This window comes from Paramisgurnus dabryanus, chromosome 15 (assembly GCF_030506205.2).
Source record: "Paramisgurnus dabryanus chromosome 15, PD_genome_1.1, whole genome shotgun sequence".
In the NCBI taxonomy this organism is placed as follows: Eukaryota; Metazoa; Chordata; class Actinopteri; order Cypriniformes; family Cobitidae; genus Paramisgurnus; species Paramisgurnus dabryanus.
In genome coordinates this window covers 36844823-36870404 of record NC_133351.1, presented here as the reverse complement: position 1 = coordinate 36870404, position 25582 = coordinate 36844823, and the positions used below count along the sequence as shown (strand labels likewise).

The window sequence follows — 25582 nt, the reverse complement described above, 5'->3', positions numbered from 1 at the left end:
CATCTAGTAATGCATGCAGTTAGGGATATGTGTCTATTGGGTTCATAAGCTTCATTCATCGTTTTTTAAAACATGGATACACGTAGTGTTCTTTCATGGACATTGTACCGCCTAAAGCAGACTTGGCCGCCCGGTTAAAAATATTCCACTCTAGTCCGGCCACCGGAGGCGGTCTCTCATCCAGGGATTAACCAGGCTCGAGCCTGCTTAGCTTCGAGAGAAGACGCTATCAGGGGTGCCGACCGTAGTACGGCCGCGAGTGAATGCCGCCGCGAACTGAAGCGCTTTAAAGAATGCACGTGAGCTGAGCCTAGGCATGTACTGGCCATCGGTCCGCCGTGGGCCGATGGGAATGTTAAAAGTTGTTTAATGTAATTATATTGTTGCAGCAGTCAAAGGTCATACCTTCGTCTCCGACCGGACAAAAGAAGTTAAAGCAAGCTGCCAGACTGACGGGTAAACAAGCGTTTTGATCGCATGACGTGTCCATGTCGCACCGGCCAATCAGAATCAGGTTATTACAAACAGCAGGTGCAGATGGACCGGCGTATGACGTCAGATCACTGCGAGAACAACCCGAGAGCGGTCCTCTCGCGGCACCTTCCGCCGACCAGTCTGCGTTGCGCTGCATGTAGAGTAGAAAATACTGAAGGGCCAGCGCTGTTCAAGGTCAGCAATTTACTGAAACCTACTGACAAAATCTCACAAAGTCTCGGAACGTAATAACGGAGAAATTGAGAAAAATAAAAGCCAAGCACTCGTGGCAAAATACTCCAAATGTTTGAAAACCAAGATCACTTTTTCCTGGCCCGCTGAGACTAGTTTAAAGAAGCTAGCGTGTGCTAAAGCCCTTATAATCCAAATAAAATGTGCTGCTTTTATTCACCTGGCGTGTTGACGTTTCATGTTTCATACAAAGCAAAAAATATTCGGTGGACATGACTAAGCCCAATTCGCTTTATAAGACCCTAATAAATCTCGCTCGTTTATTAGCTATACGTCTGTGGTAATAGACCAATACGACTACTAGCCAGCGGATTTAACTACATTTATTTAAATAAAGGATTCACAGAAATGAACGAATAAATCATTTGCTATTATTACAATTGAGACTGATTTTATTAAATATTTACTCACATGAAGTTCTTTACTGTTATTTTCACTTTGTTAAAAACTAAAATTAAAAGAATATTAACGTACATTGCCAATACGACATGATTTCAGCGTAAGCTGGAAGAGTGTACAGAAATTGTCTATCTGGGGACTGAAAAAAGTCTAATATTGGCTTGTCTTTTCCTTATTTGCACTGTTTTTTGTTTATTTTATTTACAACGAAACCCAACGCCGAGTTTTCATTGGCGAAGTGATCTTTATAAGCTATGATTACCAGCTGGACTGGACCGCCGCCTTGAACCTGACACCTGGACGGGGGCATCGTACCCACCGATTGCCCGCCTGCAGAACTAGAGCTTAAACGAGTTCATGTTCGCGTCTTTTTGGCATGAACTGAAAATGCTCAAATGTCAAAATAGCTTTTTAGCAAACAATTCGTCACTGCATGTCTTAAACGACTAAACATTTTAATGCATTCGTTCTAATGATGAGCCTAAACCGCCGACGCTTCTGTCATTAAAGTTAAGAAAATAAAAAGAAGAGAAAATCATTCACTGCTCCCGACTGAGTAACTTTGCAAAGTAAGATAAATCCGTCATTTCTTTTCTTTTTTAAATCCATTGCGCTGAGCTCTGCTATTTGAAGTAAGTGTAAGTTTTATCATGGAATTTATATTTTCCGATCGACTTTTAAGAAAGTTACTGCATTGGATATTTTGCTTCATTAACAGACAGTAAATCAGATGTAAAAGAGGTGTTAAATTCACACTGACATTACTTTTACATCTAGTAATGCATGCAGTTAGGGATATGTGTCTATTGGGTTCATAAGCTTCATTCATCGTTTTTTAAAACATGGATACACGTAGTGTTCTTTCATGGACATTGTACCGCCTAAAGCAGACTTGGCCGCCCGGTTAAAAATATTCCACTCTAGTCCGGCCACCGGAGGCGGTCTCTCATCCAGGGATTAACCAGGCTCGAGCCTGCTTAGCTTCGAGAGAAGACGCTATCAGGGGTGCCGACCGTAGTACGGCCGCGAGTGAATGCCGCCGCGAACTGAAGCGCTTTAAAGAATGCACGTGAGCTGAGCCTAGGCATGTACTGGCCATCGGTCCGCCGTGGGCCGATGGGAATGTTAAAAGTTGTTTAATGTAATTATATTGTTGCAGCAGTCAAAGGTCATACCTTCGTCTCCGACCGGACAAAAGAAGTTAAAGCAAGCTGCCAGACTGACGGGTAAACAAGCGTTTTGATCGCATGACGTGTCCATGTCGCACCGGCCAATCAGAATCAGGTTATTACAAACAGCAGGTGCAGATGGACCGGCGTATGACGTCAGATCACTGCGAGAACAACCCGAGAGCGGTCCTCTCGCGGCACCTTCCGCCGACCAGTCTGCGTTGCGCTGCATGTAGAGTAGAAAATACTGAAGGGCCAGCGCTGTTCAAGGTCAGCAATTTACTGAAACCTACTGACAAAATCTCACAAAGTCTCGGAACGTAATAACGGAGAAATTGAGAAAAATAAAAGCCAAGCACTCGTGGCAAAATACTCCAAATGTTTGAAAACCAAGATCACTTTTTCCTGGCCCGCTGAGACTAGTTTAAAGAAGCTAGCGTGTGCTAAAGCCCTTATAATCCAAATAAAATGTGCTGCTTTTATTCACCTGGCGTGTTGACGTTTCATGTTTCATACAAAGCAAAAAATATTCGGTGGACATGACTAAGCCCAATTCGCTTTATAAGACCCTAATAAATCTCGCTCGTTTATTAGCTATACGTCTGTGGTAATAGACCAATACGACTACTAGCCAGCGGATTTAACTACATTTATTTAAATAAAGGATTCACAGAAATGAACGAATAAATCATTTGCTATTATTACAATTGAGACTGATTTTATTAAATATTTACTCACATGAAGTTCTTTACTGTTATTTTCACTTTGTTAAAAACTAAAATTAAAAGAATATTAACGTACATTGCCAATACGACATGATTTCAGCGTAAGCTGGAAGAGTGTACAGAAATTGTCTATCTGGGGACTGAAAAAAGTCTAATATTGGCTTGTCTTTTCCTTATTTGCACTGTTTTTTGTTTATTTTATTTACAACGAAACCCAACGCCGAGTTTTCATTGGCGAAGTGATCTTTATAAGCTATGATTACCAGCTGGACTGGACCGCCGCCTTGAACCTGACACCTGGACGGGGGCATCGTACCCACCGATTGCCCGCCTGCAGAACTAGAGCTTAAACGAGTTCATGTTCGCGTCTTTTTGGCATGAACTGAAAATGCTCAAATGTCAAAATAGCTTTTTAGCAAACAATTCGTCACTGCATGTCTTAAACGACTAAACATTTTAATGCATTCGTTCTAATGATGAGCCTAAACCGCCGACGCTTCTGTCATTAAAGTTAAGAAAATAAAAAGAAGAGAAAATCATTCACTGCTCCCGACTGAGTAACTTTGCAAAGTAAGATAAATCCGTCATTTCTTTTCTTTTTTAAATCCATTGCGCTGAGCTCTGCTATTTGAAGTAAGTGTAAGTTTTATCATGGAATTTATATTTTCCGATCGACTTTTAAGAAAGTTACTGCATTGGATATTTTGCTTCATTAACAGACAGTAAATCAGATGTAAAAGAGGTGTTAAATTCACACTGACATTACTTTTACATCTAGTAATGCATGCAGTTAGGGATATGTGTCTATTGGGTTCATAAGCTTCATTCATCGTTTTTTAAAACATGGATACACGTAGTGTTCTTTCATGGACATTGTACCGCCTAAAGCAGACTTGGCCGCCCGGTTAAAAATATTCCACTCTAGTCCGGCCACCGGAGGCGGTCTCTCATCCAGGGATTAACCAGGCTCGAGCCTGCTTAGCTTCGAGAGAAGACGCTATCAGGGGTGCCGACCGTAGTACGGCCGCGAGTGAATGCCGCCGCGAACTGAAGCGCTTTAAAGAATGCACGTGAGCTGAGCCTAGGCATGTACTGGCCATCGGTCCGCCGTGGGCCGATGGGAATGTTAAAAGTTGTTTAATGTAATTATATTGTTGCAGCAGTCAAAGGTCATACCTTCGTCTCCGACCGGACAAAAGAAGTTAAAGCAAGCTGCCAGACTGACGGGTAAACAAGCGTTTTGATCGCATGACGTGTCCATGTCGCACCGGCCAATCAGAATCAGGTTATTACAAACAGCAGGTGCAGATGGACCGGCGTATGACGTCAGATCACTGCGAGAACAACCCGAGAGCGGTCCTCTCGCGGCACCTTCCGCCGACCAGTCTGCGTTGCGCTGCATGTAGAGTAGAAAATACTGAAGGGCCAGCGCTGTTCAAGGTCAGCAATTTACTGAAACCTACTGACAAAATCTCACAAAGTCTCGGAACGTAATAACGGAGAAATTGAGAAAAATAAAAGCCAAGCACTCGTGGCAAAATACTCCAAATGTTTGAAAACCAAGATCACTTTTTCCTGGCCCGCTGAGACTAGTTTAAAGAAGCTAGCGTGTGCTAAAGCCCTTATAATCCAAATAAAATGTGCTGCTTTTATTCACCTGGCGTGTTGACGTTTCATGTTTCATACAAAGCAAAAAATATTCGGTGGACATGACTAAGCCCAATTCGCTTTATAAGACCCTAATAAATCTCGCTCGTTTATTAGCTATACGTCTGTGGTAATAGACCAATACGACTACTAGCCAGCGGATTTAACTACATTTATTTAAATAAAGGATTCACAGAAATGAACGAATAAATCATTTGCTATTATTACAATTGAGACTGATTTTATTAAATATTTACTCACATGAAGTTCTTTACTGTTATTTTCACTTTGTTAAAAACTAAAATTAAAAGAATATTAACGTACATTGCCAATACGACATGATTTCAGCGTAAGCTGGAAGAGTGTACAGAAATTGTCTATCTGGGGACTGAAAAAAGTCTAATATTGGCTTGTCTTTTCCTTATTTGCACTGTTTTTTGTTTATTTTATTTACAACGAAACCCAACGCCGAGTTTTCATTGGCGAAGTGATCTTTATAAGCTATGATTACCAGCTGGACTGGACCGCCGCCTTGAACCTGACACCTGGACGGGGGCATCGTACCCACCGATTGCCCGCCTGCAGAACTAGAGCTTAAACGAGTTCATGTTCGCGTCTTTTTGGCATGAACTGAAAATGCTCAAATGTCAAAATAGCTTTTTAGCAAACAATTCGTCACTGCATGTCTTAAACGACTAAACATTTTAATGCATTCGTTCTAATGATGAGCCTAAACCGCCGACGCTTCTGTCATTAAAGTTAAGAAAATAAAAAGAAGAGAAAATCATTCACTGCTCCCGACTGAGTAACTTTGCAAAGTAAGATAAATCCGTCATTTCTTTTCTTTTTTAAATCCATTGCGCTGAGCTCTGCTATTTGAAGTAAGTGTAAGTTTTATCATGGAATTTATATTTTCCGATCGACTTTTAAGAAAGTTACTGCATTGGATATTTTGCTTCATTAACAGACAGTAAATCAGATGTAAAAGAGGTGTTAAATTCACACTGACATTACTTTTACATCTAGTAATGCATGCAGTTAGGGATATGTGTCTATTGGGTTCATAAGCTTCATTCATCGTTTTTTAAAACATGGATACACGTAGTGTTCTTTCATGGACATTGTACCGCCTAAAGCAGACTTGGCCGCCCGGTTAAAAATATTCCACTCTAGTCCGGCCACCGGAGGCGGTCTCTCATCCAGGGATTAACCAGGCTCGAGCCTGCTTAGCTTCGAGAGAAGACGCTATCAGGGGTGCCGACCGTAGTACGGCCGCGAGTGAATGCCGCCGCGAACTGAAGCGCTTTAAAGAATGCACGTGAGCTGAGCCTAGGCATGTACTGGCCATCGGTCCGCCGTGGGCCGATGGGAATGTTAAAAGTTGTTTAATGTAATTATATTGTTGCAGCAGTCAAAGGTCATACCTTCGTCTCCGACCGGACAAAAGAAGTTAAAGCAAGCTGCCAGACTGACGGGTAAACAAGCGTTTTGATCGCATGACGTGTCCATGTCGCACCGGCCAATCAGAATCAGGTTATTACAAACAGCAGGTGCAGATGGACCGGCGTATGACGTCAGATCACTGCGAGAACAACCCGAGAGCGGTCCTCTCGCGGCACCTTCCGCCGACCAGTCTGCGTTGCGCTGCATGTAGAGTAGAAAATACTGAAGGGCCAGCGCTGTTCAAGGTCAGCAATTTACTGAAACCTACTGACAAAATCTCACAAAGTCTCGGAACGTAATAACGGAGAAATTGAGAAAAATAAAAGCCAAGCACTCGTGGCAAAATACTCCAAATGTTTGAAAACCAAGATCACTTTTTCCTGGCCCGCTGAGACTAGTTTAAAGAAGCTAGCGTGTGCTAAAGCCCTTATAATCCAAATAAAATGTGCTGCTTTTATTCACCTGGCGTGTTGACGTTTCATGTTTCATACAAAGCAAAAAATATTCGGTGGACATGACTAAGCCCAATTCGCTTTATAAGACCCTAATAAATCTCGCTCGTTTATTAGCTATACGTCTGTGGTAATAGACCAATACGACTACTAGCCAGCGGATTTAACTACATTTATTTAAATAAAGGATTCACAGAAATGAACGAATAAATCATTTGCTATTATTACAATTGAGACTGATTTTATTAAATATTTACTCACATGAAGTTCTTTACTGTTATTTTCACTTTGTTAAAAACTAAAATTAAAAGAATATTAACGTACATTGCCAATACGACATGATTTCAGCGTAAGCTGGAAGAGTGTACAGAAATTGTCTATCTGGGGACTGAAAAAAGTCTAATATTGGCTTGTCTTTTCCTTATTTGCACTGTTTTTTGTTTATTTTATTTACAACGAAACCCAACGCCGAGTTTTCATTGGCGAAGTGATCTTTATAAGCTATGATTACCAGCTGGACTGGACCGCCGCCTTGAACCTGACACCTGGACGGGGGCATCGTACCCACCGATTGCCCGCCTGCAGAACTAGAGCTTAAACGAGTTCATGTTCGCGTCTTTTTGGCATGAACTGAAAATGCTCAAATGTCAAAATAGCTTTTTAGCAAACAATTCGTCACTGCATGTCTTAAACGACTAAACATTTTAATGCATTCGTTCTAATGATGAGCCTAAACCGCCGACGCTTCTGTCATTAAAGTTAAGAAAATAAAAAGAAGAGAAAATCATTCACTGCTCCCGACTGAGTAACTTTGCAAAGTAAGATAAATCCGTCATTTCTTTTCTTTTTTAAATCCATTGCGCTGAGCTCTGCTATTTGAAGTAAGTGTAAGTTTTATCATGGAATTTATATTTTCCGATCGACTTTTAAGAAAGTTACTGCATTGGATATTTTGCTTCATTAACAGACAGTAAATCAGATGTAAAAGAGGTGTTAAATTCACACTGACATTACTTTTACATCTAGTAATGCATGCAGTTAGGGATATGTGTCTATTGGGTTCATAAGCTTCATTCATCGTTTTTTAAAACATGGATACACGTAGTGTTCTTTCATGGACATTGTACCGCCTAAAGCAGACTTGGCCGCCCGGTTAAAAATATTCCACTCTAGTCCGGCCACCGGAGGCGGTCTCTCATCCAGGGATTAACCAGGCTCGAGCCTGCTTAGCTTCGAGAGAAGACGCTATCAGGGGTGCCGACCGTAGTACGGCCGCGAGTGAATGCCGCCGCGAACTGAAGCGCTTTAAAGAATGCACGTGAGCTGAGCCTAGGCATCCCAGGTAAAAAAGTAGTATACTTTAGTGTATTAGAAATATGATTGAAGTACATGAAGTATAAAACAAGTATGCTTCTACTTGTTGTACTTAATTTAAAGAGTATTTAATATGTACTTTTTAAAAGTATACTTCCAAAAAGATATAATTAAGTTCAACTTAACAGTCCAAAAAATAAGTATACTAATTTACCAGTAATTCAATTATCTTTTAAATGTACTTTTTGAAAGTATACTTCAAAAAATATGTAATTAAGTTCAACTTAAGAGTCCAAAAAATAAGTATACTAATTTACCAGTAATTCAATTATCTTTTAAATGTACTTTTTGAAAGTATACTTCAAAAAATATGTAATTAAGTTCAACTTAAGAGTCCAAAAAATAAGTATAATGAATTTACCAGTAATTCAATTATCTTTTAAATGTACTTTTTGAAAGTATACTTAAAAAAAGATGTAATTAAGTTCAACTTAAGAGTCCAAAAAATAAGTATACTAATTTACCAGTAATTAAAATATTTTTTAAATGTACTTTTTGAAAGTGTACTTTGTTGTCAATGTATTTTAAATTGTATAGAAGTTTATTTTTTTTAAGTGTATTAAATTTGACATACTTAGAGTGACAATTCAATATACTTATGGGAAGTATATTTTTTGGAAATTAATTGTTAATTTACTTTTTTAGCATACTAGGATCTCACTTCATTAGAAGTGTGACTTCTGTACACTTTATACAGTACACTATAAAATAAGTGTATTTTTAGTTGCATATCAGAGTACTTTCATAAAATACGTTAGAATAATAAAATGTAGGCTATACACTGCATGAAAAGAGCTGTATCCAGACAAATACGGATGGGAAATCCCTGCTAAACTTTAGGTTTGCCAGATAAATGAGGCAGAGTGCTTGGAAACGTAATACTCAGAAGTAAACTCGTGAAACATCCAGAAACCTTGTGTATATGGATGTATACTGGTGGAAGTTTCTAGGAATCCTCACAGCTGGTTGTAAGGAGTGCTGGTTGTGAGGTGTGAAGGGTTAATGACAGAGTTGCTGTCTCTGTTTTCAAAGCTGGGTGGGGGGTTCAAGGCAGCACATAACATAAAAACATTATATATCTACAAGTGTGTTTACTAAATACATGTATTATTATGCTAATGTAATTTAATTGATAAAGGTTTTTTTTATTTAAGAAAATCTGAGCATCACTCAAAATAACTGTCAACATGTTTGTCAACTAAACATGTTTTGTAAACGTTATACATTTTATAAAAATATTTAATATTTTTATTATTGATAAAGTATAAAGAACAAATCAGTGTGAAAACGCAGATTATAAAAAGTACATAAAGTGCCAGCAGAGGATCCAAAATAATGAAAAAAAAAAAAAACATCCAATGCAACTTGGAAATTGTAGTCAAAATACATCTACAGCAGCATGCTAAAGCAGTACCAACGCCAGGGCAAAAGACTCAAATTCCCAGAATGCACCTGCACCCACCCATTCATTCCCACCAATCAGGATCAACGGCATTTTTCAAACCGCTACTGACTCGTTTTCATGCTAAACAGTACGGCTGAGGTAAGTTTGACTTTCATTCCTTTACATCGCGCAGATCTGTTCCATATTTGTTCCTATTTTGTTCTTCACTGTGATTATTTTTGTCTTTATGCGAGAAGTGTTTTAATTTAAAGCACACACAGGAAACATTAAGAGTAAGTTATACACTGTACACAGTAACGTTAGGAACTTGAACATGCGGTTTTTCAGTGAGCAAAGTAACATGCAAAATGCCTGATAAACGAATCAATTCGATGTTTAAAACTTTAAAAATAAAACGGCAAGATTACTTGTGTTGGAGATGTTCAGCTAACTGTAGCAAATGGCTCTTTCTGCTATTTTAAACGATAACCTTAGACGATTTCTGTTGTTTAAAAGCTCATTGCTGTAGGTAAGTTCTGATAGATGCTGCTTATTTTGCAAGCCTGTTTTAATAGCTTTATTCTGTTTAGTAACCAAGCCAGCTTCACTTTAAGTTTAAGATAAACTAACGTTAGATGTTGTTGTAAAGAAGCTTGGAGTCAAAATATATTTTAAAGTTGTATGATTGTCTTCTTTTTTAATATGATGTCTATCCATGTTTGTGTTTACAGAGGTCATGTACCATGTGGTCGACCTTGCTGATGCTGAAGAGGTTTCTGTGTAAAAATGATGTAAGTTAAGTTTAATCTTTTAATTTAATATTGTTTTAATTCATGCCCATGTCATGCTGGCTACCAGTCAAATATCGCATACAATTAAAAATACTATTAATCACCAATAAAACCTTAAAAGGCCCAGCACCTTCGTATCTTAGAGAATTAATATCAGAATACAATCCAACACGTACACTGCGGTCGCAAAATTCTGGTCTCTTAATTTTCCCTAGAATATCAAAAGTGTCTAAGCTCTGAAATGATTTGCCAACTGGTATCTGTGAATCAGACACAGTCAATCACTTTAAATCTAAAGGGACACTTCACCCATTTGTATTAAGCTTTGTATCTTTAGAACCCCAGTCATGTTTTTGAATGGTCATGCATCATTTCCTGAGACAGGAGAAATACAGATTTCAGTGTTGCACTTCCTTCTTTCAATGATGTAAAAAATTATAATTTTGCATCATTGAAAGAAGGAAGTCCAATATCTTTGTTGAGGTGGTGAGACTACAAACACCCCTTTTTTAGTCAAATAGGCACCAAATTCGAAATGTATGTTACATTTCCACTACAAATATGAGACACTTTCAATAAAGATTAATGTTTCTACAGGTGAAATGCTCCATTAAAGGATAATTCTGGTATTTAACACTTTGAGTCTTATTTCTGGTTTGTTTTGGATGAATTACAGTGATGGACACTGTAATTTTGACAATGGGTCGTGTCTTTTTTTGACTCGTTTAGAAGCGTCTCTTCACTGCTTCAGAGTGGAAGTCAAGGGTCATGCACAAACATGTCATTAAAACAACACTTAACCTTAATTTTCAAAACTGTCCCTTACGAATATTAACCATGGTTTTATTGTGGTAAAAGTGTAGTAACCATGTTTTTTTTGGTCAATTGATTACTATGAGCAAAACCATGGTTTTACTACACTAACCATGGTTTAACTATGGTTTTTGAAAACCATGGTTGTCAAAACCATTGTTATTTTGTGGTAGCTATGGTTTTACTACAGTAACCATGGTTTTTTTTGGTCTTAACTGTAGTAAAACCATGGTTAATTTTCGTAAGGGGTGCTACTCACCGAGTGGTTCTTGGTGTTCGTTGATGATTAAAAACAAGTAGTGTAGCGAAATACAGTTTCTGTGGTGTTTTATTTGGCATTTTGTAAAATTCCATTGACTTCTCTTGGAAGACTCATTGCTCGCTGATATATCACTCTGCCGCCGGAAATGGAAAAGGGTCTGTTTACATCTGGTTGTAGTTTTTTCGCTCGGTTTCTCTCAAAAGGCTAGCATGAGCAGAGCAACTGTGCCCTCGGAGTAGGGCACAAATTTTTCCCATATTTGATGGCTCAGTGACCAGCCTTAGGTTTGAATTTGAGCTCGATTGTGACTGTCTATACGCTAGACACCAAGTTCCGTTCAGCATCCTTGTTAGGCAAAGTGGTTGTCGCCATCAAGTGGTCAAGAGTGTGCTAACGCTTCAGACTCAAATATAGAGCGGAAGTATATACGTGGTTGTGAGGTGTCTGAAAAAATAGATCCACTATAGCAAATAACACGGATTGAAATCATACATTGCTCTGATATATTTGTTTTTAATCATCAACGTACACCACAAACCACTCTGTGAGTAGCACAGTTTTGAAAATGAACGTTAAGTGTTGTTTTAATGACATGTTTGTGCATGGCCCTTGACTTCCATTCTGAAGCAGTCAAGAGACGCTTCTAAACAAGTTAAAAAGTCAAGACACGACCCATTGTCAAAATTTCAGTGACCATCACTGTAGTTCATCCAAAACAAACCAGAAATGAGACTCAAAGTGTTTAATACCGGAATTATTCTTTAAGACTTTTTTTCTTTAACAAAGCATTCACATAATTTGTCTAGTAAATTATACTTATCTCGCAAAAGTTAGCTTGTACGGAACAAAGCATTCACATAACTCGTCTGGGTAATTTACTAATGCCGCAATAGCTAGCCTGTCTGGAACCGAGCAGATATTAAAACACAACACTGTGTGACACTGCATTACATGTGAATGGCCCCTACGCTAATAGGATTTTGTTTCTCTCTCCTTGTCTCGTCCTCAAACCCGAGGACATTGAGACAAACAGACCAGTTCTGGCTGCCGTGGAGGTCAACACACCACTGATCTACTGGCTGCCCTTCAACGTGATGCCCAGCCGATGCCTGACCACCGACGGAACTAGGGCTGCACGATAAGTCGCATGTGTTTGTCAGGCGCATCTCGTCAGTAATGCCGGTTCCTTGATTAGTATTAAATCGCCATCAGCTGTTTTCAGATGTAGCAGCTTTAACTACACAGAGCCGTAGTTCACTGACAATCGGGGCAATTTCGCATTAATTATCGCGGACGTATCGGCTGCGATATGTATGCGATATGGCCCAGCTTGTCAGGGAACTACGGCTCTGTAGTTAAAGCTGCTCCATCTGAAAACAGCTGATGGCGATTTAATACTAATCAAGGAACCGGCATTACTGAGGAGATGCGCCTGACAAACACATGCGATTTATCGTGCAGCCCTAGACGGAACCCGTTAAATCTCCTTATCCGTTTACATCCCATATATATATATGTGTATATCTTTTCCTCCTAGGACTTTTTGTTCCTCCCTGAGGTTTTTCTCCTAGGGTTTTTTTAACCCCGGGGAGTCAAGCAACATTGGCTTAACTTAGCACCCTCTTGTATACGAGACATTATTAATTTGCTCACTTGTAAAGTTTATTCATAGCCGCTGTATTTTGCTACTTATATTGTCTGTCGATTTTTCTGTTTCCCCTGCTTCTTTTAATGTAAAGCTGCTTTGAAACAACTACAAATTGTGAAAAGCGCTATATAAATAAAATTGAAATTGAAATGTCTCTTTCCTGTTTTACAGATGCAGTGAGGGAGTGATTCCCCAACATCGAGGTGGCAGAGATCCGGGACCTTCTACGGAGGAAGTGCAACAATGCCAGTTATAAGGCCTCCAGTAGTTCAAATCAGAGCTAGATGTCCATATAGTACAAGTTGTTCGCAATTGTTCTCTTCCCGGCATTTCAAAGAAAGTCGACTGTTTAAGGTTCCCCATTTTGCCAATATCTGTTTTGTGTGTTACTTTTGTGTCATTAATAAAGAATCCTTTTTTGAAATGCAGTTTGTAATCTGTTTGTGTGCATTTGAACTGAATTGTTATATTATACACTTGTAGTGTAACAGCAATATTCATGCTTAAGTATAACAAAATGGGGATAAAAGTACAAATTAAATATACTTAAAATATAAAAAATACACTATAATAATATTGCACTGAAAGTACGTGTCTATGATGTTTAGGTTATAATTGAAATTCACTTTAAAAACATTATTATTGTCATAGTGGGACACTTTAAAAGCACTAAAAATAGTTAGGAAGTGCATTTGTAGAGCACTTGAAATATTACAGAGGTATACTAAATTAACATAGTTTATACTAATTATAAGTATGATAACAGTATGCACAAAATGTACTTAAACACAACTATAATTTGTGCTGCAATGGCTTTTTAAGTGTATTTCCATTAAAATTGCAATACAATGCAATTGTACTGTAAGTGTGCTTAATTACTCATAAATCTTGATTTTCAGGAGTGTATTTTAGTGCACTTGAAGTTTAAAAAAAGTTGTTCCATTTTAGCATACTATTTACACTTGAAGTGTAATCAAATAGGTGTTAAGTTGAAGTTAATACATAATTGAGTACACTTAACTATACTTGGATTTGACGAAAATAGTACAAAATCTAGAAAATATACTTAGTACACTTTTTTAAAGTATATTTTTAATAGAATTTTTTTTCACCTGGGATGTACTGGCCATCGGTCCGCCGTGGGCCGATGGGAATGTTAAAAGTTGTTTAATGTAATTATATTGTTGCAGCAGTCAAAGGTCATACCTTCGTCTCCGACCGGACAAAAGAAGTTAAAGCAAGCTGCCAGACTGACGGGTAAACAAGCGTTTTGATCGCATGACGTGTTCATGTCGCACCGGCCAATCAGAATCAGGTTATTACAAACAGCAGGTGCAGATGGACCGGCGTATGACGTCAGATCACTGCGAGAACAACCCGAGAGCGGTCCTCTCGCGGCACCTTCCGCCGACCAGTCTGCGTTGCGCTGCATGTAGAGTAGAAAATACTGAAGGGCCAGCGCTGTTCAAGGTCAGCAATTTACTGAAACCTACTGACAAAATCTCACAAAGTCTCGGAACGTAATAACGGAGAAATTGAGAAAAATAAAAGCCAAGCACTCGTGGCAAAATACTCCAAATGTTTGAAAACCAAGATCACTTTTTCCTGGCCCGCTGAGACTAGTTTAAAGAAGCTAGCGTGTGCTAAAGCCCTTATAATCCAAATAAAATGTGCTGCTTTTATTCACCTGGCGTGTTGACGTTTCATGTTTCATACAAAGCAAAAAATATTCGGTGGACATGACTAAGCCCAATTCGCTTTATAAGACCCTAATAAATCTCGCTCGTTTATTAGCTATACGTCTGTGGTAATAGACCAATACGACTACTAGCCAGCGGATTTAACTACATTTATTTAAATAAAGGATTCACAGAAATGAACGAATAAATCATTTGCTATTATTACAATTGAGACTGATTTTATTAAATATTTACTCACATGAAGTTCTTTACTGTTATTTTCACTTTGTTAAAAACTAAAATTAAAAGAATATTAACGTACATTGCCAATACGACATGATTTCAGCGTAAGCTGGAAGAGTGTACAGAAATTGTCTATCTGGGGACTGAAAAAAGTCTAATATTGGCTTGTCTTTTCCTTATTTGCACTGTTTTTTGTTTATTTTATTTACAACGAAACCCAACGCCGAGTTTTCATTGGCGAAGTGATCTTTATAAGCTATGATTACCAGCTGGACTGGACCGCCGCCTTGAACCTGACACCTGGACGGGGGCATCGTACCCACCGATTGCCCGCCTGCAGAACTAGAGCTTAAACGAGTTCATGTTCGCGTCTTTTTGGCATGAACTGAAAATGCTCAAATGTCAAAATAGCTTTTTAGCAAACAATTCGTCACTGCATGTCTTAAACGACTAAACATTTTAATGCATTCGTTCTAATGATGAGCCTAAACCGCCGACGCTTCTGTCATTAAAGTTAAGAAAATAAAAAGAAGAGAAAATCATTCACTGCTCCCGACTGAGTAACTTTGCAAAGTAAGATAAATCCGTCATTTCTTTTCTTTTTTAAATCCATTGCGCTGAGCTCTGCTATTTGAAGTAAGTGTAAGTTTTATCATGGAATTTATATTTTCCGATCGACTTTTAAGAAAGTTACTGCATTGGATATTTTGCTTCATTAACAGACAGTAAATCAGATGTAAAAGAGGTGTTAAATTCACACTGACATTACTTTTACATCTAGTAATGCATGCAGTTAGGGATATGTGTCTATTGGGTTCATAAGCTTCATTCATCGTTTTTTAAAACATGGATACACGTAGTGTTCTTTCATGGACATTGTACCGCCTAAAGCAGACTTGGCCGCCCGGTTAAAAATATTCCACTCTAGTCCGGCCACCGGAGGCGGTCTCTCATCCAGGGATTAACCAGGCTCGAGCCTGCTTAGCTTCGAGAGAAGACGCTATCAGGGGTGCCGACCGTAGTACGGCCGCGAGTGAATGCCGCCGCGAACTGAAGCGCTTTAAAGAATGCACGTGAGCTGAGCCTAGGCATGTACTGGCCATCGGTCCGCCGTGGGCCGATGGGAATGTTAAAAGTTGTTTAATGTAATTATATTGTTGCAGCAGTCAAAGGTCATACCTTCGTCTCCGACCGGACAAAAGAAGTTAAAGCAAGCTGCCAGACTGACGGGTAAACAAGCGTTTTGATCGCATGACGTGTCCATGTCGCACCGGCCAATCAGAATCAGGTTATTACAAACAGCAGGTGCAGATGGACCGGCGTATGACGTCAGATCACTGCGAGAACAACCCGAGAGCGGTCCTCTCGCGGCACCTTCCGCCGACCAGTCTGCGTTGCGCTGCATGTAGAGTAGAAAATACTGAAGGGCCAGCGCTGTTCAAGGTCAGCAATTTACTGAAACCTACTGACAAAATCTCACAAAGTCTCGGAACGTAATAACGGAGAAATTGAGAAAAATAAAAGCCAAGCACTCGTGGCAAAATACTCCAAATGTTTGAAAACCAAGATCACTTTTTCCTGGCCCGCTGAGACTAGTTTAAAGAAGCTAGCGTGTGCTAAAGCCCTTATAATCCAAATAAAATGTGCTGCTTTTATTCACCTGGCGTGTTGACGTTTCATGTTTCATACAAAGCAAAAAATATTCGGTGGACATGACTAAGCCCAATTCGCTTTATAAGACCCTAATAAATCTCGCTCGTTTATTAGCTATACGTCTGTGGTAATAGACCAATACGACTACTAGCCAGCGGATTTAACTACATTTATTTAAATAAAGGATTCACAGAAATGAACGAATAAATCATTTGCTATTATTACAATTGAGACTGATTTTATTAAATATTTACTCACATGAAGTTCTTTACTGTTATTTTCACTTTGTTAAAAACTAAAATTAAAAGAATATTAACGTACATTGCCAATACGACATGATTTCAGCGTAAGCTGGAAGAGTGTACAGAAATTGTCTATCTGGGGACTGAAAAAAGTCTAATATTGGCTTGTCTTTTCCTTATTTGCACTGTTTTTTGTTTATTTTATTTACAACGAAACCCAACGCCGAGTTTTCATTGGCGAAGTGATCTTTATAAGCTATGATTACCAGCTGGACTGGACCGCCGCCTTGAACCTGACACCTGGACGGGGGCATCGTACCCACCGATTGCCCGCCTGCAGAACTAGAGCTTAAACGAGTTCATGTTCGCGTCTTTTTGCCATGAACTGAAAATGCTCAAATGTCAAAATAGCTTTTTAGCAAACAATTCGTCACTGCATGTCTTAAACGACTAAACATTTTAATGCATTCGTTCTAATGATGAGCCTAAACCGCCGACGCTTCTGTCATTAAAGTTATGAAAATAAGAAGAAGAGAAAATCATTCACTGCTCCCGACTGAGTAACTTTGCAAAGTAAGATAAATCCGTCATTTCTTTTCTTTTTTAAATCCATTGCGCTGAGCTCTGCTATTTGAAGTAAGTGTAAGTTTTATCATGGAATTTATATTTTCCGATCGACTTTTAAGAAAGTTACTGCATTGGATATTTTGCTTCATTAACAGACAGTAAATCAGATGTAAAAGAGGTGTTAAATTCACACTGACATTACTTTTACATCTAGTAATGCGTGCAGTTAGGGATATGTGTCTATTGGGTTCATAAGCTTCATTCATCCTTTTTTAAAACATGGATACACGTAGTGTTCTTTCATGGACATTGTACCGCCTAAAGCAGACTTGGCCGCCCGGTTAAAAATATTCCACTCTAGTCCCGCCACCGGAGGCGGTCTCTCATCCAGGGATTAACCAGGCTCGAGCCTGCTTAGCTTCGAGAGAAGACGCTATCAGGGGTGCCGACCGTAGTACGGCCGCGAGTGAATGCCGCCGCGAACTGAAGCGCTTTAAAGAATGCACGTGAGCTGAGCCTAGGCATGTACTGGCCATCGGTCCGCCGTGGGCCGATGGGAATGTTAAAAGTTGTTTAATGTAATTATATTGTTGCAGCAGTCAAAGGTCATACCTTCGTCTCCGACCGGACAAAAGAAGTTAAAGCAAGCTGCCAGACTGACGGGTAAACAAGCGTTTTGATCGCATGACGTGTACATGTCGCACCGGCCAATCAGAATCAGGTTATTACAAACAGCAGGTGCAGATGGACCGGCGTATGACGTCAGATCACTGCGAGAACAACCCGAGTATGGAAGGCCAACAGGGCAAAAACATGTTGAAAATACGTGTTAACACGCACTACGTGTTAACGCGTAAATCACGTGTTAACACGCACTACGTGTTAACGCGTAAGTGCGTGTTAACACGTAAATCACGTGTTAACGCGTTAGAAATCATGGACATGGAGTTTTACCACCATCTAGTGGTGTGGCGAATCTGACCTAAATACACAGAACGGACAGATAGATAGGATTGTAAATTGAAGTATTTTATCCTAAATATATATTTTTAAAAGTAATTAACAGTGAATAATGATCATAAATAGGTTACAGATTGGACTATATATAATAATTATAGTATCATTTAATTTTGTTATAAATAATTTTGTTAGCTTTGTGAATTAGGCAATAGTCCCAATTTCTACTTACTTTGTGTCTAATGTCTTGTTCTTTTAGTACCTGCCTATGGAAAGAATTATATTCTTAAAAATAGAGGTGTTAAATTATGACACAGTAGTGTCATACAATTCTTATAAACAGTAGAGGATGATTAATATTGCAAGAAAAAAATTATTTAAACACTACTTAACCACAGGTAATCTAATTAAGTTTATGTTAATAACAATTGGTTAATAGCAAGATTATGAACGTAAATGGAATGTATGCTCAAGCAGATCGTACATCTGCATCATTTGTGAACACACACACACACATTATGATGTTCTACATATGAAGTCTTTGGACTACCTGCCATCATGATCTGATTGCATTTATAGCTAGTTCAGCTAGTTTATAAATGCCTTATAAAATTTGTTTTTCACTAGTGTCATACACATATCCTTAATAATACAGTATAGCAATACCACACTATATAATTACAACCAATTTAGCATATGAACAACAGATGGAACTCTATATGTATGGCCTAATGGGAGAACATCAATGTCATTGTATAGAGCAGTTAGGCTTTAAAACATGCTTTTTGAGTTTAAATAATAATCTTATTTTGTGTGAAGGAGGCTCTCAACTACAAACCTTTTAAGCTTTTTTTTTTTTACTTTTTGGCACGCGTTGCCTCAGACAAAGTTTCCATATCAGAAAGTATGTGTCATAGATCAATCTGAGGCTTCCAATGGATTAGTCACGCTCAGACCGTTTCTTTGTCATAGTAACTAGAACTCTGCAGCAGATACTAGAACAATTATGCAAATGTAATAAACTTTTGATGCTTTTTTTCTGTGTATTTTCTGATCTATAAGACACTTTGGATGAATGTATATGCTAAATGAATAAATGCATATGTGATGACTGGAAAAAAGAAGAATGGCAATAAGACACATGTCTATAGCTTTGATTGGAATTAAAAAAAAGTGCTTTCTTGTTTTCACCTTTAGTTTTTTTTCCATCTGATCCTTTTTAAGGAAAAGTAAAAGTGACATAATGACCAATGTATGGTAACCCATACTTGAAATGTGACGTCTGTATTTAACCTATCAAGTGAGTGGTGAACAAGCACTGCACGTCGTGAACATACACACCCAGAGCAGTACTGCAGTGCCCGGGAAACACTGGGAGACAGGTGGCTGGCTCAAGGCACCTCAGTCGCAACCTGTCAGCCGCGAGACTCGAACCAGCAAAACTCTCAGGTTATAAGGCCGACTCTAACTATTAGACCATAACTGCCTATTATCTTATGATGTAAATATTATGTTATATTTAAGAAGTTAAGCTTTTTTGGTAACTGTTAACAGCCTTTTATCAACAATTCATTGTTTCACATATTGATACAAAAAAGCTTAAGTGCAAGTTGTTTTTAAATTAAGCGAGCTCAAATATATATTTTAGTCTAATAATTTTAGGATAAGCCCCTAGGATAAGTTAAATAATGAAATGAATATTTATGATAAACACTTGCTGTTAACTAAAAAGATAAAAACAAGAAGTCATCCTAACAGTGATTAGTTTTATCTTTACTTAGCTGAGCACTTGACCCCAAAAATGTTATTGTTTGTGTTGAAGCATTGTGATAGTTCGTAGGAAGAATACAAAAAATTCTGTGGTAATTTTTAACACCTTGGGTGTGAATCTAAGCAGTGTTGATTTAACTCTGGAGCTTTTGCTGAAATTAGAAATAGTTTCAACTACCCTAACCTAAAGCACTGAGTGGCAAGGTAAGGAAAATAACAGGACAAAGAGTACACTTCTATTAGTAATCATAATAACTTCTTACATTGAACTGATTATACTTTGATTTCTGTAATTTTGTTATTATTTGTGTGTAACAGGGTTGGGAGAACTACTTCAACATAATTTCCAATACAGTTACAAATAACCTTAAAGAGATGCAGTAACTAATTCAAGTATCACAAAATGAAAGTAATCAAGACTTACCTTTAGACTACTTCAATGTCAAATATGTAAATAAACTTAATAGAAAAGCATCAGAAGAGTCTTTCAAACTCCAAGCAGATATGAGACAGATAGGCTACGCACTACAGGGAAAACAAAAATATTTATTTTTGATTATGCCCTCGATAATCATGATAATTAATGTTGATTAATAAACTACATTAAAATGCTTAATTGCATTTTTATAGGTAATTCATTTTATAGGCTAAAACGTTTGAATGGTTTTTGCTTGCTTTCTAATTCAAGACATCACACTGACTTTCTGAGTGACATGGAAACAAAAGGTTTTTCAAACTTGGACTAAATTGTATAGAAATTGGCTACACTGCACAATAAAACTCCCTTTATAATGGATGACGTGGGAATTACTTGGCCCGTCTGACTTTTGGATTATAATCAGTACAATCAATGTACAGTGGAGAACACAGCAAAATTGTATTGGGAGCAATTTAGGGGCGGTTTCCCGGACAGGGATTAGACTAGTCCTAGACTAAAATAAATGTAAGAGCTGTACAAACTGTTAGATCTGGACTCCACAACACAGACAAAATAAAAAAAGAACGATCCAGCCCCGGACACCAGATCACATCAGAAAATATAAGTTTACTTTGTTAAAGTATCCGTCAGATACAAGGCTGATCAATCGTTGCTGGAGAGCATAAACAGAGTCGTGAGACGGAGGTTTTAAATGATAAAATAGAACAGAGTTTTATTGATGGACAGCAGTTTCAGTTGCATATGCCTCAATGTTCAAACCTCGTCCACCCCAGGAATACAGCATGCACGGTTATATCCAAAATTGCTCAGCTGCATCATCCCTTAGACCTTGGGCTTCCATAAACATTCTCTTTATCTATCTTGTTTACACACAGACAGAACAGTTCTATGAAACTTAACCACCAAGAGACATATAAAATATAGAAATACAATGAATTAATGAATAATATAATAAAATGTAGAAATATAATAATGAATGAATAAATGAATAATGAATAAAAACAATAATGAATAAATGAATTAATAAACAATAATGTAATAATAAAAATGATAATAATGAAATTGATAATGATAAAATTATATTAAATAATCAAATACAATAATTAAATGGATAAAAACTAATGATTATAAAATGATTATGATGATTATGTAAATAAATGATAAATGATAAAAAAAACACAATAATATAAACATTCTGCACGTGAGGATCTAAGGTAGGATCCTTCAAAACTAAAAAAAATGCATTGACATATCTTAAAATACATCAGTGCTCTTTGTTTTGCCTTAAAATGCACACAGGTAATGTTTTTAGTAAGGTATGTTTGTTTATTTTTTCCTAATTAGGCTTAATCCTGGTTTAAGATAACCCCTGTCCGGGAAAACACCACTTAATGTTTGTCATTTAGTTTTTTGCGTTCATATTCTTAACTTTGGACATAGATTTATTAATATATCATTAAAATGATAAGATCATTAATGCATTGTCGGTAAACCATGCTTTCAATGAAACTGGCTTTAACAACAATAACTCGTTTTAGTCATTTGTGCATTGCATGTCGTTACCACTAATGAGCACAAGATGGCAAATGACTTCTTCGCCACTATCATTTTGAGTTGTATTTTAAAGGAAGATTTACAAGCAATAGCATGCAATGATTTTACTATAGCCAACTTATTAAATGAAGATCCAAAATAAGGAAGTCAAATGCAGTTTGAGATTTATTAGGAATAGTGTGTTATATAACAGGATATAGAAGAGGCAGATCATTATTTTCACACTCCATCACAGCAGGTGGCGGTATGCACCTTTAAAGTTGGTTCGTAACCCGCCATTAAACCAAAAGAAGAAGAAGAAGATTGTAACGTCAGCTCATCGTAAGCATTAGGTAAGTGCTCGCTCACAAGCTTATGAATAATTATATTGCAGCGAATGCGTTACGACAGGCACTGTCATTGTGTGAATAATTAATGATATAGTGATCCAAGCATTACGTCGAGTTTGCCGTAAGCTTACCTCATAGCCATCATAAGCCAGGTACGCTGACGGAAGGGTAACGTAACCACACGGAAGAGCCAAAAAGTACTATGGAGGAATACAAACGCAAAAGCAGCAGCAGTAACAACAACAGAAAACAGTTTTGTTAGATAAATGGCCTTGGGCAAAAGTCTTTATAACTGCAATAACATAAGTTAGTGGAAACAGTGTCAGGCTTTCCCAGATGGAGACAATATAGTGAGGTAAAATTTTAGTGCTGTTTAAATGAATGCGTTGTGTTTGTTATTCATTTAAAAATATGAACATAAAGTTATGACTCATGACAAACTGGCAAGAGAGTTAATAACACAGATCTGTCCAAATATGAGGGAAACTATATTCCTTTGTAGGCCTACTGTGTAGCATTATTAGAGTAAGTTGGTCTATATAATTTCCTTGTTGATTTTACATTAATACTATGATTTTACATTTGAATAACCATTGTTTCAAAAATCATAAAAACAAATCTGATTCTAGTTATTACTAATACAAGCAACTTTTTATGGTTTTCTATATGCTTGTCTTTCACAGATTATTCACCCAGTGTTTATTCACAAGATTGACCGAAGCTTATTTAGATGACCAAATTATGATCAATGACCCACCCTGAGGCTGTAAGAGTGTGCCTGATGAGAGAATGCGTACTTGAAGCAGTTATAGGACTTAATATATTCAAGAAGACCAAGCGATCCTTATAGGACTACATGCAAAGCAATGTACTCCAGACCGCACAACTGGACATACAGGTACTTTTTAAAAAGCTCATTATTCTTCTTAACTTAAACATGCATGCTTATTCTTTCTGCTATTGTCTGTTTTATTATTAGTAAACAGTTTTGTTTTAAATTGTTAAAACATCTTTATCCTTTTTCAGATGATATTTTTGTTAAAGATTATTATTAAGGTCAAAATCAGAGTGCAACTTTTACTTTTCATACTAAATGAAATATTCAGTTTTCACTTGTTAACCTGACCGATACAGCAACCATCACACCAAACATTCCAAAACCTGTTTCTGTCTAATGAAACAATCAATGAATTTGGGCAACCAGTATCTGATTGAATACTATAGCTACAAGTGTGTCACAGCTTTGTTCTGATTGGTTGTTTCTGTTTATGTGTTTTGTACGCTGTGTGTTTTGTCATTGGTTTGTTTTGACAGGTGGCCATGCACGTACCAGTCATTGTCTTAAGCCCAGGATACACTGCAAGATTTTTGCTCTCCTATAATGTCATTACCTTATCACACTGTGCGACATGGATCATTTAAACTTGGGTACGACAAGCATGTAGACTGTATAATGATGACACCTATTGACTCATAGGTTGTGATGACTGTGACTCCAGTTAAGTGCAATGTCACCAGCATGTGCTAGTGTTAAACAAATACTGGTAAGCTGGTCGACATAGGACCACCGAAGAGCCACGATCACAGAAATTGCCACAAATGTTTCACGATGGTAATCTTTCGTTTGGGACCGCCAAAAATCATGCAGTGTATCCCAGGCTATATCCTCCCCTCCGTCTAGTCATCATCTCATTAATTATGAGATGCGCTGTCAGTGCTTTTTCTTTCTGACTCTTCTCTGTTCTCTCCAGATTGTGCCCTGATGCCATCTGCCCCGTTCTCCCAGCCTCATCTTCCCTCTCTATGCCTAGCTTCACATCGGTTGGCTCTTCTTTGGCTCTCTTCATCCCGTCTGCCTGCCTCGCTGCTCTCCCTGATAACATTTCCTGACTGATGCCTTGCACTCTGACTCTTTCTGCAAGGTGCCATTCTCAGCAGTGACCCAAATTAGTGCCACCCTGCTGCTTGGTGAGTCTCTGCATTCTGGAATTGAGATTTTCATTGTGCATTCAATAAACTGTTTTGTGCCTACAGTTGAGTCTGTGACTTTTTTTGACCAAGTGATGTAAGTAAGGTCTCAACTTTATACCTTTTAATATTGATTTCTAGTTACACAGTTGTCTTTATGATGGGCCTAGCATTTTTTAGAGAGTCTGTATTTCTGTTTCCTATGTCAATATTACCTATTACAATGTTTTTGGTTGAAAACAATTATATCCCTTTGTTGCCAATGTTTGTGGTTTATGGGTTTTATTAATAATCAAATATTAAATAAGATTCATTTACAACTGAGCAAAAAAAAAAATCCTTTTGGAGTTTATATTCCATATAATTTGCCTTATTCTTACTAGAGTACATGTAATAAAGTTCTGTTTTCTTTTTCATTTATGTTTTTACTACAGTACATTCTGATTGTATGAAGTTACAAGACTTAACAGTTTACAGGCTGTGATGTGCATTAGGCCTACATATACTAACATTCCTAGGTCACCCATTTCCCAGGGCAGCACAATAAACTTTACCATTTATGTGTTGCAGGCATTGCACTTCTGAGGTCATCACCATCTTTCTTCAGCCAACCAAAATGATTCTCACCAACCACCCCAGCTCTGCTAAGCTTGATGTTGGAGGTCTGCTGTTTTTGAAGCAGGGGACCACTGTCCATTAAAGGCTTCATAAACCATTTAACAAAATCACATAAGATAGGGTAGTTCATACTCCATGCGATGTGTCATACAATGGAAGGGCCATGTTCCTTATCACATCTGGATACTGCAAAGCTCCTGTCTCCTCAACAATTTACGAACTAATCAATTATTAAATGAAGAAATGCTATGGAAAAGCAAAGATATTTCTTCCTGTGGAGTTTGAGTCTTAAATTTAGTAATTACTGTTTAATGGCATAAATAAAAGTTAAATATTATGTTATTTTAAAAGCATCATGTATCTTTCTTCATTCCTAATGTATTCTACTAGTAGTGTGTCAGGCACTTTAACCCTTATGAAAAAAGCCAAGGAAAATAGAGAGCATCATATCAAAACAACTGTTTATTTGCACATGCAACATTAAACTATGGTATACATCTCTGTTTTCATTACAATATTGAAAAGGATGAGTATTTGGAGTCTACAGTACTGCTTGCTCCATCTCCAGCAAAGATAAAAACATCCCAAGAAAAAGGAGTCATTCACATAGTATTCCTCTTTTTACAACCGCAACACATTTTACACAGACAACACAGCATCTGGAGGACGTATATGATCCTCACCAGTGTAATTTATTGTTTTTTTCCTGTGTGTGTCTAATGATAATAAA

At 37.8% G+C, this 25582-nt stretch overlaps 1 long non-coding RNA gene across 4 annotated transcripts; it reads left to right on the top strand.

The window, feature by feature from the left end:
- Positions 1–22168: 22168 nt before the first annotated feature.
- Positions 22169–25194, top strand: LOC135758553 (uncharacterized). Of its 4 annotated transcripts, none has more exons than XR_010536518.1 (4): positions 22169–22269; positions 22950–23164; positions 24018–24234; positions 24805–25194. It is a non-coding gene; the product is annotated as an uncharacterized lncRNA (long non-coding RNA). The 4 variants fall into 4 exon arrangements; XR_012335115.1 differs by having other exon boundaries at positions 22235–22463; XR_010536519.2 differs by having other exon boundaries at positions 22235–22621.
- Positions 25195–25582: the final 388 nt, after the last annotated feature.